This window comes from Alligator mississippiensis, chromosome 10 (assembly GCF_030867095.1).
Source record: "Alligator mississippiensis isolate rAllMis1 chromosome 10, rAllMis1, whole genome shotgun sequence".
Lineage (NCBI taxonomy): Eukaryota > Metazoa > Chordata > Crocodylia > Alligatoridae > Alligator > Alligator mississippiensis.
Window position 1 is genome coordinate 1,956,482 of NC_081833.1, and position 14,750 is coordinate 1,971,231.

The window sequence follows — 14,750 nt, forward strand, 5'->3', positions numbered from 1 at the left end:
CGAAATCGTGTGAAAGACAGGGAAGGACGAGGAGAGAGAGACCGTACAGCCTGCCGCAATGAACGTGGCCTAAAGAAGGAATCAGAGGGAAAAGGACGATTTTGTACGATCTCAAACCTTTCCGAAGACGACCACGAGTACAAAAATTAGCCTGATGTGAAAAGACATGTCCTGTTCCTCTCTGTGCCCGGCAGAAGCCTGTCTCAGGACCCTGAGTCGGTAGACAAAGCCAGTAATCCCTCCTGATCTCTCTCCTCGAGTGCTAAGAGGATGTCCAGGGGCAGCAACGTGTTTCTGTGGTCTGGCTTAAACAAGCCTTTCTAGGCGGAAGAACCCAGCACTGCTGTGCTGTGATTGAGTCGGGGTGGTCCGTAACGATTTATGAATGCTAGGTGGTTTGCCTGACTGTTGTAGCAGGGGTTAACACAAGACACAAATGCACATACGGAGGAAAGAATAAAACAGCTTCAGATGCCCATTCCTGTACCAACACTTAAAGGATTATGCCATTTGCTTTCAAGTGCCACCCAACATCCAGCTTAGCTCGCTAAACCAGTCTGCCAGATGAACAGATCCCAGATGGAGGAACCCGGACCAAAGGATCCAAGAGGGGGTAAGGAGTAAGAAGAACCTGAAAGCAAAATAAAACCAGACGATGCCAGAGTGGGGACACCACCTAGGAGGGTCCCCGTGATGACAGTGGCCAAGCCCTAGGCAAAAGGCCTCTGCTTATGTTTCTTGCTGTTTTAAAGCCTCTTTTTCTTATGCTATGCTTTGTTTGATCGCCTGTTAAAATCAAACGATACTTTGGCTTAAGGGGCTGCTTTGATTCGCTGCATGCAGCACGGACCACAGCTTGCGAGGGGGGAAGCCGGTGGGTACCACAGAATCATGAAAAATGAGGGCTGGAAGGGAGCTCGGGAGGTCACGTCTAGCCCAACCCCTGCTAAAAGACCAGCCCCAACTACATCATCCCAGCCAAGGCTTTGTCTGCGTGGGTTGTAAACACCTCCAAGGATGGAGAGTTCACCATCTCTCTGGGTAACCTGGTCCAGTGTTTTACCACCCACCCAGTGAGAAAACCCTTCCTAACATCCAGCCTCAACTTCCCTTGCTGCAAGTTGAGCCCAATGCTCCTTGTCCTGTCGTCTGCCCCCACTGAGAGCAAATCCAGTTGGACCGCTGCTGCAGACATGGCTGTACGCAAGGACCCGGCCCAGCAGCGAGAGAATGGCGCGATTCCCCCAAAAGGGAATCACGCGATGCCTCCTTCCCGGAGCAGTCCGAGAGGGCGCTAGCTCTGTAACCGCAGCACCTTCTACCCCTTATGTTCAAACATATTTTGCTGCAATAACACAGCACAAACCAAGACTTCTCTGTCTTTTACAGTACATTGGTTTTGCAATTGTAACCACCAGCTGGCAGAAGGGAGTACGCTCTGAAATCAAACCGCCAGTGGCAAAAAAACACTGCCCTTCACAAATTAAGCATTTCACACACCAAAGAGAAGAGATTTAGGGCTGACGCAGGGAAACCGGCTGTGCTTAACCTGGTTAAAATAACACAGTCATATCACTGCCTAGTCTTGTTTGAAATGATTGCTTTCTCTTTGAATTCTACTAGGTGTTCTCACCTTTTCCTTATACTACCCGACTGGCTTTTCTCTTCTTTTCTTAAAATGATGCATCGATTGGCTTTTTTTAATGGCTTCTGAATGGTGAGCCCAGAACACTCCTGCTTTTAAAAAAACCTCTGCTAATGGTATTTTCCTTCCTTTCACATCAGACAGCCTGCACTGATCAGGCTTTGCTTTGCCACTGATCCCATCACCCTACTTTCCGGCATCCTGCATTAGTAAAAATACAAGCCTAGAAGTGCAACTCAGTTCAGCCCATGCCCTGAACATGAGCTGCAGCATGGAAGAGTGCAGTTGAAGAAACGGGAGTGGGTCCACATACGTTTTGTTGGTCTTCCAAGAAAAAGACAACAAGATAAAACTTGTTATAGGATGTGCCTGGCTATAAGCTTCTGCGCTGGACAGCAGTGACATGTTCGTCTGACACATCGCCGATTTACTTCCCTTTGCATCATGACGGTGATTTAGATGCCACCAAGGAAATGCTCAGCAAGTGCTGCAGGATGTGCGCTCAGTAAGACCGACGGCTTGCACAACTGTGCAATACGCCAATAGGTGTGCATCGCCTGACACACGCAGCTAGAAGTCAGGATTGAAAATGCCAAACTGCCTGGACCTCAGGAACCGGCTCTCCCCGTGCCTCAGATGCAGCTGCAAGGCTTTCGCAGCAAGGCAGTCAGCTCTGCTCGGGCACCCTTAGACCCAAATTTGGAGATTTTTAAAGAGACCGCAAGAGCAATTCTTCTCGCTCTGCCCTGTTTCTGTACTTGGCCCCAGATCTAAATGGCATTTCATCCGGAAGAGCCAGGAGCAGCCATGGATTTGGGGGTTTTTACCCATTGCTGGCAACGATTCAGGAGCATGAAATTTTCAAAACTGGGTTCGCTCCACTCCTGACTTCAGGACATTGTGAGAATCCCACTGCCTTCAGCGAGGGCCGCGTTCGGCCAACACCGGGCACGTCTGAGCGTGCAGCCTGGTACCGTAAGAGTCTGCAAGACAAATCTGTCAGGAAATAATCAGATGCCTTCTCCCAGAGTTGTGCACAGCTGCGTAGTTGGGTCATTAAGAGATCTGGCTTGCCGCAGCCTTTTGCAGTTATTTGCAAGTATGCAAAGTAAAAATAAAACGTAACCAAGCTGCCCTTCTCTGCTCTCACTAGTGTCTGCAGATTTAAACAAGTGCTGGGGGAGCGAAGCGGCAGATGCAGGCCCATGTAGCAAGGCCAGAGGCCTCCAAACCTGGCAGTTCGGGGCAACAAGAGTGAAAAAAGACAACCGAGACTCCAGTCAGTCGCAGGCTGCAATTGGGAAGGACCAGGTATGGAGCAAAGCGTCTTCCCATCCTGCCCCTGGAGCAGCGCGGGGTTGGATCCGACTGGCACAGCAGCTCGGCCTGCGACAGGTCAGGTGTCGCTTAATGGATTTCTTCAGCTCGCTCGACTGCAATGATGGTTTCCCCCTAAACAAATGCGATCGTCAAATGTGACATCGCTACCGCTCCAAGGGACTCGGCTCAACGGCTCTGAAAGTCTAAACGCTTCACCGCTGCTTGCAGCGCACTTGCTATTAAACACTTCCCTCTAGCCAACCAGCCCAAGCGACTGGCCCAGTCTTTAGTCTCAAGCCAGCACCGAGGAGGTCACAAAAAAAAGGATGATTCTTAATAATATTTAGGCTTCTCTGGAGCAAAATCTTATTTCATGTCGCCTTCTGTTTGGGGGAAAAAAATAATCCTGTGGCAGGAGCAAGACGGAGAGATTTATTGCGAACGGCTCCGCGCAGCACTGATTTGGGGAGGATCTCGCGCTGCCGCAGGGCGCTGCTGTGCCGCTGCCGCCCCGTCGCGCTGACAGCTCTCTCCCGAGGGCCTGGCCGTGAAAAGGCTGGAGGAGGGCAGAAAGGGCCGTCAGGTGCAGAGTGGCGTTATGCTTTACAGCACCAGCTGCTTGTGCCTCGCTGATAAGGGCATCTGTTCTTCGGTCAATAGCTCGTATCTAGCTTCCACAGAAGTAGGAAATTAATCATTTCTTAGAGGGCCTGTGCTATTGGAGTCGCTTATTGAATGCAGTTCTGGGTCTGTGTGCATGCACGTTAGCAGACGGACACGCACGCCGTCCTCGCTAGCAGCCGTTCGCAGTACAGCACGTAGTAGGAAGCGGCCCCCCTTCCCAAGAGCAGACCGGCGCACGACAATGCCCTCCGTGCCCTTGAAGGATTAAGAGAGGGGCCACCATGCTCCTTTTCACTTGTGAACAAAGGCATGTTTAAAGCGGGGGCTGCGGTGATGCCGGGTCAGTGCATTAACCCCATTCACCACCCGGGTCACAAGAGGCACATCCAAATCAGCAAACCCGCACGGGCTGTTAGGCATTATCGCTTCACATGTTAACTAGAACATACAGTTTTATGATTACAAAAAACAGTCGCCATCCCCGCTGCCCCCTCCCGAATACACTGGAGCGCATGGGAAGAGAAGGGCCCAGCGAAACAGCCCCGTTAGGAGGCTGTTGTTGAAGATAACAATGAACACGCACAGTCTTCCCTTTCTTTTAGACTCAAGAAGACAATTCACAAGCATTTCCCAGGCAGGAGACATCAGTTTACCAAGTACACACGCTCTCTCCCAGAACGAGCGTGGCGGTGGTCACATAAACCCACGTGGAGTTCATCAGCGCTCTGGATTTTCCTTTCCCATCCTTAAGCACTCACACACGCAAGCAAATCTCACGGTGACTAAACTCCTGCAGGTTTCTGGTCTAAGCTCAATAGCCATTCCCCCCTAAAACCTCCATCCTTAATTCCCACTAGTTCGGGAATCTCTCTTTGAGCGAATCCACAACCACGTAATCCTCGTAGGCCCTCTCCCTCTCCAGCTGCTCTTCCAAAATGCCAGCTGCCTCCTCAATCTGTACTCAGAGAAGTCAGCGGGTGCCGCGTCTAGGAAGCCAGCCCTTCGTCTCCTTTGCTGGTTTACGATCCCCTGCCCGTGAGGCCGGGGTGGCTCGCTCTGCCCAGCAGACCCGGAGGACCTTCTCTTTCCCCCCCCGCCCCACGGGCAAAAAAAATGTGTATTTTTACTATGGGGGGTGGATCTCCCTTTTCACATTCTCCATCCAATTAAGGGCAGACACTGACACTTGTATCCAGCCACTGGTGAGGTCTTGATTTCATCTCTACACGTCTACCTTGTCAAATGCAACCGCATCCCAGGGTCCCACCCCAAAGGTTTTGATAAGTATGTTTTCAAACCTAGGGGGTGGAAAGCAAGTAAAGCTTCGAGGGCCTGGCTGGGAGATGAGGAGGTGCTGGGATGACAGGGCCATCACACCAGTTTCCAGTCATGAGCTTGAAACCATTTCCAGCAAGAGCAACCTTGCAGGACACCCATCATCTCCCAGACCAGAACCGGGAACAACTTTTCAAGAGCCCTCGTAGGTCATTTATCTGCTATTTATTATGATTAGTCAAAGGAGATATTTTGTCATCTAGAGACCCATCAGCACATCACTAACCAGAGAGGCCTCGGAAGCTGCAGGAGCAGGCAGGAGAAGTTTGCCCGGACAAGGATTCCCACCGGCTTGAAACAACTCTCCAGCATCGTCATCCAGGAGTGGCCTAGGCAGGACGCTGACCTGGGATGCAGAAGCTCGTTGCCTTTTCAACCCCGAGCCCGGGCGGTGTGCCACAAACCAAGAAGCCCAGGTGGCCCAGCCAGACCAGCAAGAAAGCACTTCCCTGCTTCATATGGACCGGGACACTTCTAATCCTTGTGATCCAAGATACTACTTTCATAAAAGGACCATTATGACGGTTAGAAACTGAAAGCAGGCGGCAGACACATTCAGGTATGCATTTACGCTTGCTAAACCTGTAATCACAGCTCCGAGAAATCTGCTGGCAAAAGCAAATTAAATCCTAGCTGGAAAAGTTACTGGTTGCCTGTGTCATTTCTCCCCCGTCAACCCATAATTCTTCACACAAATTCACACAAATTACGGGTGAGAAAAAAAGAAAAAAAAAAGAGGCCAAGGAAATAGCAAGGCCCGCTGCGCAGCACATAACGGTCTCCCCCAGCAATAACTGCACCACACAGACCAGCGACACGTTTTCTACCCATCCTGCAATATCCCCCACGACAACAGAGACGGTAACGGGCTCTTCCCGGACTCGGTGTCCCGTTCAGATCCTACTTCCGCTCCAGCCCGCTGCCAAGGGCTGTCGGATCAGCAACCACTGAAGATTTCAGCGAAAGCAAGCCAGCCTCCAGAAATACAGCCAAGGTTTCTGAATCCAGGTTATGTTGCTGATTTCTGGGAGAGGCTTAGATTTGTTAGGGAGAAATCTTGTATTGGACCAAATGCACAGTGGGGACGCGGTTAGACACGCTCTCTTCTTGAGACCTGAAGAACGTCTTGCATTCGAAAGCAGGTCTAACTATCCCCACCACACAGCTGGTCCAAGCAAAGATATCCTTGCCTCTCGCACAATTCATTTTGCATCACAGCAGCAACATCGCTCACGCTATCACTGCTTATTTACATATCTATTTAAATAAGCAAGCAGGAAGTTTTTAAAAAGGAAGGTACTGGGTAAATCATCTTACAGTACGGCTCTGGGAAAGGAAGGCCTATTAAATACCTAATAAACAACACGATAAATGTCACCTGGAGCTCATAAGTGATTCTCAATACAAACAGTAACACCTACAGTGTCACAAGAATGGGGACACGCTCCCCAAAAAGCAGATGTAAGTGCTCAACTGTGGCCACTGATGAGCTTAGCAGCATGAAGGGAAGATTAATAAGGCAAGTTCGTTATCTCTTCCAATCAGAGCACACCAACTGCAACGCCAGGAACAGATCACACGGTTATAGCCATGAAAACTAGTTGAAAGAGCACGCCGTACACCATCCTGCCCACAGACATTCAGAGCTAGACCTCGCCGGGCAACGGCCCATTTGGCTTTGCTGCTCTCCTAGCCCTCGTCGGCATACGACTCTGCTCAGTTTGTACCCCTGCCCGGCGCGCGCCACGAGGACAGAAAGCGCTGCCCCAGAGGAGCACGCTCCGGCAACACAGACATAGTAGCACAAATAAACGTTGTTCACACGAACTGCTGCGTGGAAGACAACTCAGCAGAGATGCATCCTTCGAGTGGGGCCCACAGACCTCAGGTACAGCTTGCAGGTGGGATTCAATGGATTACAGACCACAACTCCGCATACTTCCATAAAACCACCTAGCGCACATTCACACGAACTAAGCAGCCACGGGGTCCAGTCTCTACAAGCAACCGTTGAGCTGTCCCGGTCCATTCTCCAGCGTGCCTCCTTGAGAGGAGACGGCACATTCGATCTCATCAGATTCCAACTCCTACTCGCCAGTCCCACCTCGTTTGGATACGCGGCGGCGCCGGGATGTTCGACACCACCCAAACGCCTACGTTGTTCCAAGAAACCCATGCCAGTGGCACGCTGCAGCCTCTGCGCTTCAATCGCTGCCAGGCAATACGCTCGCACACTTCTTCTAGGCAAACGTTGCTCCGCGCTGTCCAAAACCCGGCCGAAATTCTCCCAGGCCGGAACAAGCGGCGCGGAGGAACCTGCCGGCGCAGAAGCAAACGGAAGAGCGCTGCAGATAAGCATAATGTTTGCATTAGCACAGATCTCAGCACACAGAAACACGCTTTTCCTTGACGCTGCATCTTTTCAAGACAGCCCAGAAGTGTTAATAAAGCTGACCTGTGGTTGAGGAAACCCTGGAGCAGAGTCTTTCCCAGGAGTGCTGAAGCTTGCGGCTTAGGTGCAAGTGAACAGGAGGGTGTAGACCAACGTATCCGTTGCCCGGTCAGGTTCAGCCAGGCTATTTCAGCTGGGTTCAGAAACCTGTTCCACCACCTTTGGCGATTGCTTTGCCCCACGCGAAAATGTGATTTAAAAGCGAAACAAAAGAAGTGTAGCCGCACAACAGGTTTAATTATGATCGTCAAGTGATTTAATCCCCCTTGCCATGTACAATCAGCATATGTTGAAAAGTGGGCGGCTACCCGTAAAACACCAAACACGCATCTTGCTGTTCATTTGCTAAAGGAAATTAATTGCTTCAAGAAGGAACTTGACGAGCTTAGGAACAAGAGGGTCTGATAGGACACCATAGTACTAGTCACCCCGGCGTGGACCTTAGTATCTGGTATGTCCATAAAGGAGCTGAAAGAAGTCTCTCTTGGTGGGTGGAAAGCACCTGGTAATCCCATGCTTCAGGAAAACGTCCCTCACCCTCCTCGGGCCACCCCAGAAACGCTTCCCAGGGCTTTGGGTGTGGAGGAGGGGAGGGAGGGGTGGCCTGCAGAAGCCACGGCAGAGACGTGCAAGGACTCTCTCTGCGACTCTAGACCCAATGTTGTCATGCTTTCTACATAAACTCTCTTTATAGCAACACGAAAGGAAAGATTCAGTTGATGCCAATGCCTGTGCTGCCAGAGGGAAATGCTCTCAGTCAATCGGATAGTTTAAACAGAATGCCGACTACAAACTTAAGCACAGACGGCGTTCATATCAAGGGGCCCGGTGGTTATTAAAACGATTCGGGTTGTTTGATGGCAAAGAGTAAAGGTGGCATTTCTTTTCAAATCTGCAAGTAAAGGAAGAAACCAGATTCACTACAGAAACTTAGCATGAAAGGCAACTTGAAAGAGAGATCTGTGTCCATTTTGTTCAGTGAAGGAACCTAATGGCTCTTGCAAAATTCAAGTGCAGCTCTGGGAGCCAGGGCTTCAACCCTTGCAAATGCTTTCGTTAAGGATGAGGCATCCATGTCCTTCTAAAGCCTTGTTTTGTTGAACAAGCTTGCAGCGTATAAACCTTCTGCTAAGTTTTGGCACAGCTCGCTGCCTTTTCACAGACATTAATACTAACCCTTACTTGTAAAAGTAGCCATGGAGACTTGACTCCAAGTTGAAGTTTGAGCTCATTAAAGTGACAGGACAGGAGATAATTAATAAATAATTACAAGATGCTAAATATATAGCAGCATTTAGGTTTCTGAGACTTAAGTAAGTGTATGGCTTTCAAACCCCCAGCTTCATTCAGGCATGAATGCTAAAACTGCTCTGTGCGGATGGGACTCAAACGGGGGGCACTCGGGTTAAACCTGGAGTTAACCCTGTAATGCAGACCAGCTCTCGAGCAAGACGTACACCGAAGCTGTAAACAGGAGTGCTGCGTATGCCAGCGGTGTCATGAAACTGCCCCAGTCCACATAACACAGGCCTTTTTCTCCCACTAGAGACTGCATGTTCTGCACACCCACTCTGAGCACGGTGCTCCAGGGTTTTTCTCCTACCTGCTGAAACAAACTGATTACAAATCAAGACAGTCGTTCTCGCAACCTGCTTCGAAGTGTGAGAAATCTTCCAAACTGCAGGACTTTTTCACCTGCATCTGGTTGGCAGACACATTTCTGGTTTGTCGCAAGATAAAACACACCAGTTTGATCTTCCTTTGCAATCTGCCATTGCCTTCAAAACAGCCAAAAGCTCCCACCATATAGCTAGCTATATCTTTACAAGACATAAATCAAAATAAATACCTACCGACACGTCAGTAAAAGGCAATGGGGATTAGGCCAAACTGCCATTTGTCCAGGAGTTTTTTTCTTATTAAATTAGCCTTTAGCTAGAGATCAAAGTTAGCACTACATAAGCTTATACAAATAATCGACAGAAGCTCGCCTAGTTGCAGTGCGCCGTGCACATTAGAGACATGATTTATGCCCCGTATATAAAAAGGACCTAAACATACTAAACATACCAAACATTCCTCCAGACCGGCTAAAACTGACGGATGCTCACCGCCGTTTCCAAATCCTAATGGGACTTTAAAATACAAATGGAAGGAAGTCTAGATGGCTCGGCCTTTTAACAGGTTTACAAGCTCCTGTCATAAGCACATACTTTACAGGATCATTTCTTTTAATCTCCATAAAATTCATGCCTTCAGTGCAAAATCCCAAGCAAGTTATGCAGGTCATCCTTAGTGATGCCAATGCAACGGTATCCCCCCCACACGCACACTTTTCCCCCTACAATACAGGTCATAAGCAAAGTAAAGTTTTGTTGTTTATTTAATAAAACTGAAATGCAATAAAAAGTAGCATTTGTCACCTCCCCTCCAACGCCGCCTTCCTCAGTCATCAGGATAACAACTGGACGTCTTTCAATGCTCGCATACTGCTTCAAGTAGCTTTCCACAAGTCACCTATCTGGGAGTCGAAGGCCCAGTCTCGTGCGAGCTGCCCAGCTGAGATGGGAATGCTGCACAGGTCACGAAGCAGCAAGGAAACCCAGCTCACCTAGACACAAGGGTCATATGCTTCTCGCCAGAGCGGTCACGGGATCACATTGCAAAAGGGAATGCTGGCAACATGGGGGAAAACCTATTTATTTCAGAAAACTTTGTACCGGTTATGGCAGCAAATCTCAGCTCAGATCAATATAACCGGAAGTAGTGAATGGGAGGATACTTCCTTGCCTCGCTTCGTAAGTAGGCGTAAGGGCACTTTATACCTTGTTCTAGTCCGCGGAGGTTTTTACTCCACATCCATCCCAGCCTGAGTCAGATTCCCTGCTAACACGGTTACCTTGGTCTTGTCGAAGGGATCCTTATAAAGCTGGGGGGAGCCCTTTTTTAATTAATTTAAAAATCAGTGGGGCTATTACTTAACAAGTGTTCTAAGAGAAATCTGATTTTTATTTTAATGAGTTCTTGAAAGTCGTGTTGAGAATAACCCTTTAATACTTTCCCAGATGGTCGGGGCAGTTGTTTTTAGAAGTCCAGCTCCAATATCACAACCCAAGCAGAACCCTGTCTGGAGCAATGAGATCACCCAGCCACATCTGAGGGGTTAGGGGAATACAAGGCTTCAGCTAGTCACAACGGTTGTAAGAGGCCGGACCGTCCTAGTGCTACACCTCGTACTGATATGCAATGTTCAGGTTCTCCAAGAAGCAATTTTTCTCCCACGTCAAGCAGCACAGGCAAAGGCAATCCAGCCCGCAGACAATACTGTAGTATCATCCACGTCCCGCACTTTTCCTGCAAAACCATCCCATGCAGCTGCTTATATCCTGAAATGTCACAGCTGACAACACACTCCAATCCTCACGTTATTCTGCGACCTGCTGCTGAAATGAAATTGTGACAGGGCTTGAAGACAAAGTGCCCGGATAACTTGTACTGGTGCAAGCCCAGTGAGAGATGAAACAAACCCCTTCCGCGTCAGCAGCACCGGATAGGAGAGCATGCACTCCTTCCCAACCCCGCTCCGTACAAGTGAACTCTTCTCAGCAACATAAAAAGGTGGGTATTAAATAGGGCGCCGTTGCTTTCCTGCCCTCTCAGACGCAAGCATTTTTAGCATGTGCCATCCACCCACCCCACCCCACCCCGCAATCAATGCCAGAGCCGACAGCTGGAGCGTGTTTACTCGTCCCCGCTGACACTGGACCGTGCATATGTTGATCCAGCCTCAATTTAGTGTGAAAGTGCAGGAAGTCAGCAAATCCAGCTGCAAGAACAGGTGCACGTGCAGATGTGCCCGGCATACTCCCCTGTGGTGAAGTGGTTAACACTGTAGACATTCATAAGATTGCAATTAGGATTCAAGATTAACCTGAATTAGACGCTGGGGGAATTTCACAGCTCTCTTCGTGCCATTGTTCCAGTCTCTCTGGCTGCAAACTTAACAAGACAACCACGCGCTGGTTTACCCTGCAAAGGCCATCTTTGCAATCAGGGAGGCCAGAAACTTCATTGAAATAAAAATCTTAGACCTCAGAGACAACAGCAAAAATGTCTGTGGCTCTTACCATAGCACAGCTTTGAATAATCCCTAGAAGCAGAACAAACATCCCCGAGATATTACAGTCTCAGAGCCCGGTCACCCTCACATACCAAAGCAAAAGCAAGCTGAAGATCGCATTCACAGCATCACCACGAGCGTCATGTCTGGGCTTGTAGCTCCAAGGAGTCTTACCCTCGAGCACCGCTTCTACAAAGCGACCCCTGAATACTCGCAGCTATTTTATTCAGAAAAGCTTTCTGAGCATTGTAGAGACTGGAAGTAATGGTTTGTTCTCATGACACTGGATCATTATTTAACAGACAGTAAGCCAAAAATGAATGCATCCACCCTAAGACACTGATTTATAGTAAACAGTGACATGCACTGCCTGGGAAAAGGAATAGCTCCATACCTTCAGAAAGCATTGGGCATGGGACAAATGGAAGAAAAATACTGCCAACTGATATTAAACATTACACCATGTCTCTGAATAGCCCAGCTATGTTCTCTTGATAGTCTCTTTTAATCAGAGGAGGTGGGAAACCACTTTATTTAAAATGCCAATCATCATCCCATCATGTGAAAAAACCAACGAACCTTACAGACTCGAGAGGCACCAGATGCCAGGTCCACGCTCAGTGTAAAACGTCAAGACCTCGGGGCAACACACACAAGCGGAGAACCTATCCTCACACCTGTAACACACACTTCGGCAACAGCAGCACCTGCCTTGAAAGGACACTCCAGTTCAGGCCACGGCATTCCCACGGCCCCAATCCTGCGAAGATTTACTCACAGGTTTAATGCCGCTGGAGTCCCCGCAGCGCGTACGCTTCAGCACTTGCTTTAGCTTTGGCACGCCCAGGATTTAAAGAGCACAACTTGTTTAACTGGACAAAATGCTGCTGTGTCTGTGCCCTGCCTCTGCCCTACAGAAAGGAATAGCTGGAGAATAAGGAAAGAAAACACAGGATTTGTGATCAACTGTATGCAAATCCAGCTTAACAGCAATATTACTGCGTACTGATGGTATCTCCTATTCATAACCGCTGCGCCAGATCCCTGGGCCTGAAAAGTCCATTTGCTGATGGAAAACGGGAGCCCTGCTCACTTACCAAGGAGTTGAGGAATTTCTGTTGAATTTACACCTGAAAAAAGTCAATACTGGGAAGGCGTGGGAGCTTTTCTAACCTGCCTTTCAGTGACATTATCAAGAGTCTGATAAGTTTCCCTGTCACTCGTTAGAAATCCAGGAACAGGAAGAGAGATGCCAAGAACTGTATCAGCTTTCCTCTAACGATGCTTGGGAAAACTATGACGAGAGGCAGGAAATGACGGTATTTACAGGCAGCATCTGAAGAAAAAGGCAGCAAACACACACCACCGAGCAGCCAGGAGGCTAGATCAGGGAGAGAAAGCTCCTTTCTCCTATGGTACGATATGCAGGGAGCGGGAAGAGATCAGGTCGGGCTCTGTGATCTACTGGCCAAAGGGGCTGGAGCAGAGTCCAGGGTCCAGGCCGAGGCAGGGATCCCAGAGCGTTCCCGAACAGGTGATGGCGCCTCCTGGGGTCTCACCAGCTCAGAGGGTGGGGGGATAACTTTTCAAGCATTATCCTTCCTTCATATCACCTCCTGTCTGAGAACATTATTTATAAATCAGAGATGCGGAGGGCTGAACAGGCCAGCAGAGTTATGCATGGTTAAAATTATAACACGATGCTGTGCCCCGTCTCCACACAGCTTGCATCACTGCGCTGGGGTCAGCGTCTCCCGAAATAAACCTAGTTTATTCATAGATCAGACTTCATGAAAAAAAAAACAGGACTACTATCCTTGAAACCGTACCTACAAAGCAAACAGACTGCTGTCTCCCCAGCTATCAAACAGGCACGGTCCTTTCATCAACACTGATAGGATATGGTTAACATGAAATAACAACAATCAGGACCCCGAGCACTGTCTCCCGAGCCGTCATTTCAATAAAAGCGCTGTGAAGTTAGTCAGAAAGGCACTGAAGACCTTCCCAAGCAATGCAGCAAAATACCTTCAGCTATAAAACTGAGTCACCCTCTTCTGCACTGTCTCTTACTGGAGAAACACAGATTGTAGACTGTACAATTTGAGGCAACTGGAATATCTGTAGCAGGGAAAGCAGAAGGATGAGCACAGGAATGAGTTACCACAGCTAATGCTTCCAGCAGCCTCAAACGCATCGACTTCAAACAGGAACCGCGTAGGAAAAACACGACCGATTTGATCACTTGAAGCCGTCGCCTGAGGAAAGGCCCTTCGTCTCTATTGCAACCGAAACGATTTCAATCCCTCCCGGACTCTGGAAGGGAACAGGCTCGGCTGTAGAAATATCTTCTACAAACTACTTCTTTGTTACAATCTCGCTGCTATTTATCCTGGAAGTGTCACCCGTCGTCTCGTTTAAAACGAAATCCCTTCCTCTTCCAGGTGCGACCTGCTCGTAGGCTTGCTTAATAATGCATTCGACTGTTTGATGGAAAATCACGTTAGCATACGGCGCGCTCAAATCCGCCCGACAAGACTTGATCGCGGACAGCTGCTGTTCTTACACACGCAACGGAGGGGAAAATGACGGGGCTACGCGGCCAGGCACCCTGCTCAGCGCGCACCCCGGGCGGTGCGGGCGAGGGCTAAGGGGCCGCGAAAGGCGACGGCGGTCGAGGCGAAGCGCGCGAATACCCGCACTTACCGCCCGGACGGGTCCGCGCCTCCTCTCGCCATCGCGTCGGGGGTCTGCGGATGAAAAAAGGCTGCGAGCCGCGGGATGCATCAAGACATCCGCGCTGGAAACGAGGAACGGCTCCAGCCGCGTCCCTGTCTGTCAAAAAGTGCCCGAAGCGGCCGATCTCTCGAACTTCCCAGTTACCCTGGAAACATCGCCTCCCCCTCTGCTTGCCACCAAGCCTGCCCGCGCCCGCCACCGCCTCGCACGACGGCGCGTCGACGGCGCCGCCAGACGACCCCCGATGGACACGTGCCGTGCCGTGCCGCGCCGCGCCGCCCCGCTGCGACGAATCGAATCCCGGGAAGAACGCGCCCACCCGCGTTCACCTGCTCCAGGGCCACGGGGGGGACGTCCAGCCTGGAAGCGGGGGTCCGGCGGGGCACGAAATGAGGGGCCGGTTGGGGCGAGGGAGGGCAGCCCGCCCCGGCGCCCACGTGGGGGCCAACGGGCACCCCCTGCCTCAGCCTGGCGCCCCTGGGTGGGCAGGGCGGGGCGGGGCGGGGCCAGGCAGG

The 14,750-nt window shown here is 50.1% G+C and overlaps 1 protein-coding gene across 2 annotated transcripts in view; it reads right to left on the reverse strand.

The window, feature by feature from the left end:
- The window catches only part of KIAA1671 (KIAA1671 ortholog), a 115,178-nt gene extending 100,439 nt beyond the window's left edge, over positions 1 to 14,739 (reverse strand). The window contains exon 1 of one of the 2 annotated variants that reach the window (XM_014594789.3): positions 14,565 to 14,739. The gene's annotated coding sequence lies outside the window, so the exon portion shown is untranslated. Of the gene's footprint in view, positions 1 to 14,554 lie in introns of both variants that reach the window. The other variant, XM_059713332.1, reaches the window with a different exon arrangement.
- Between the last annotated feature and the right edge of the window lie 11 nt (positions 14,740 to 14,750).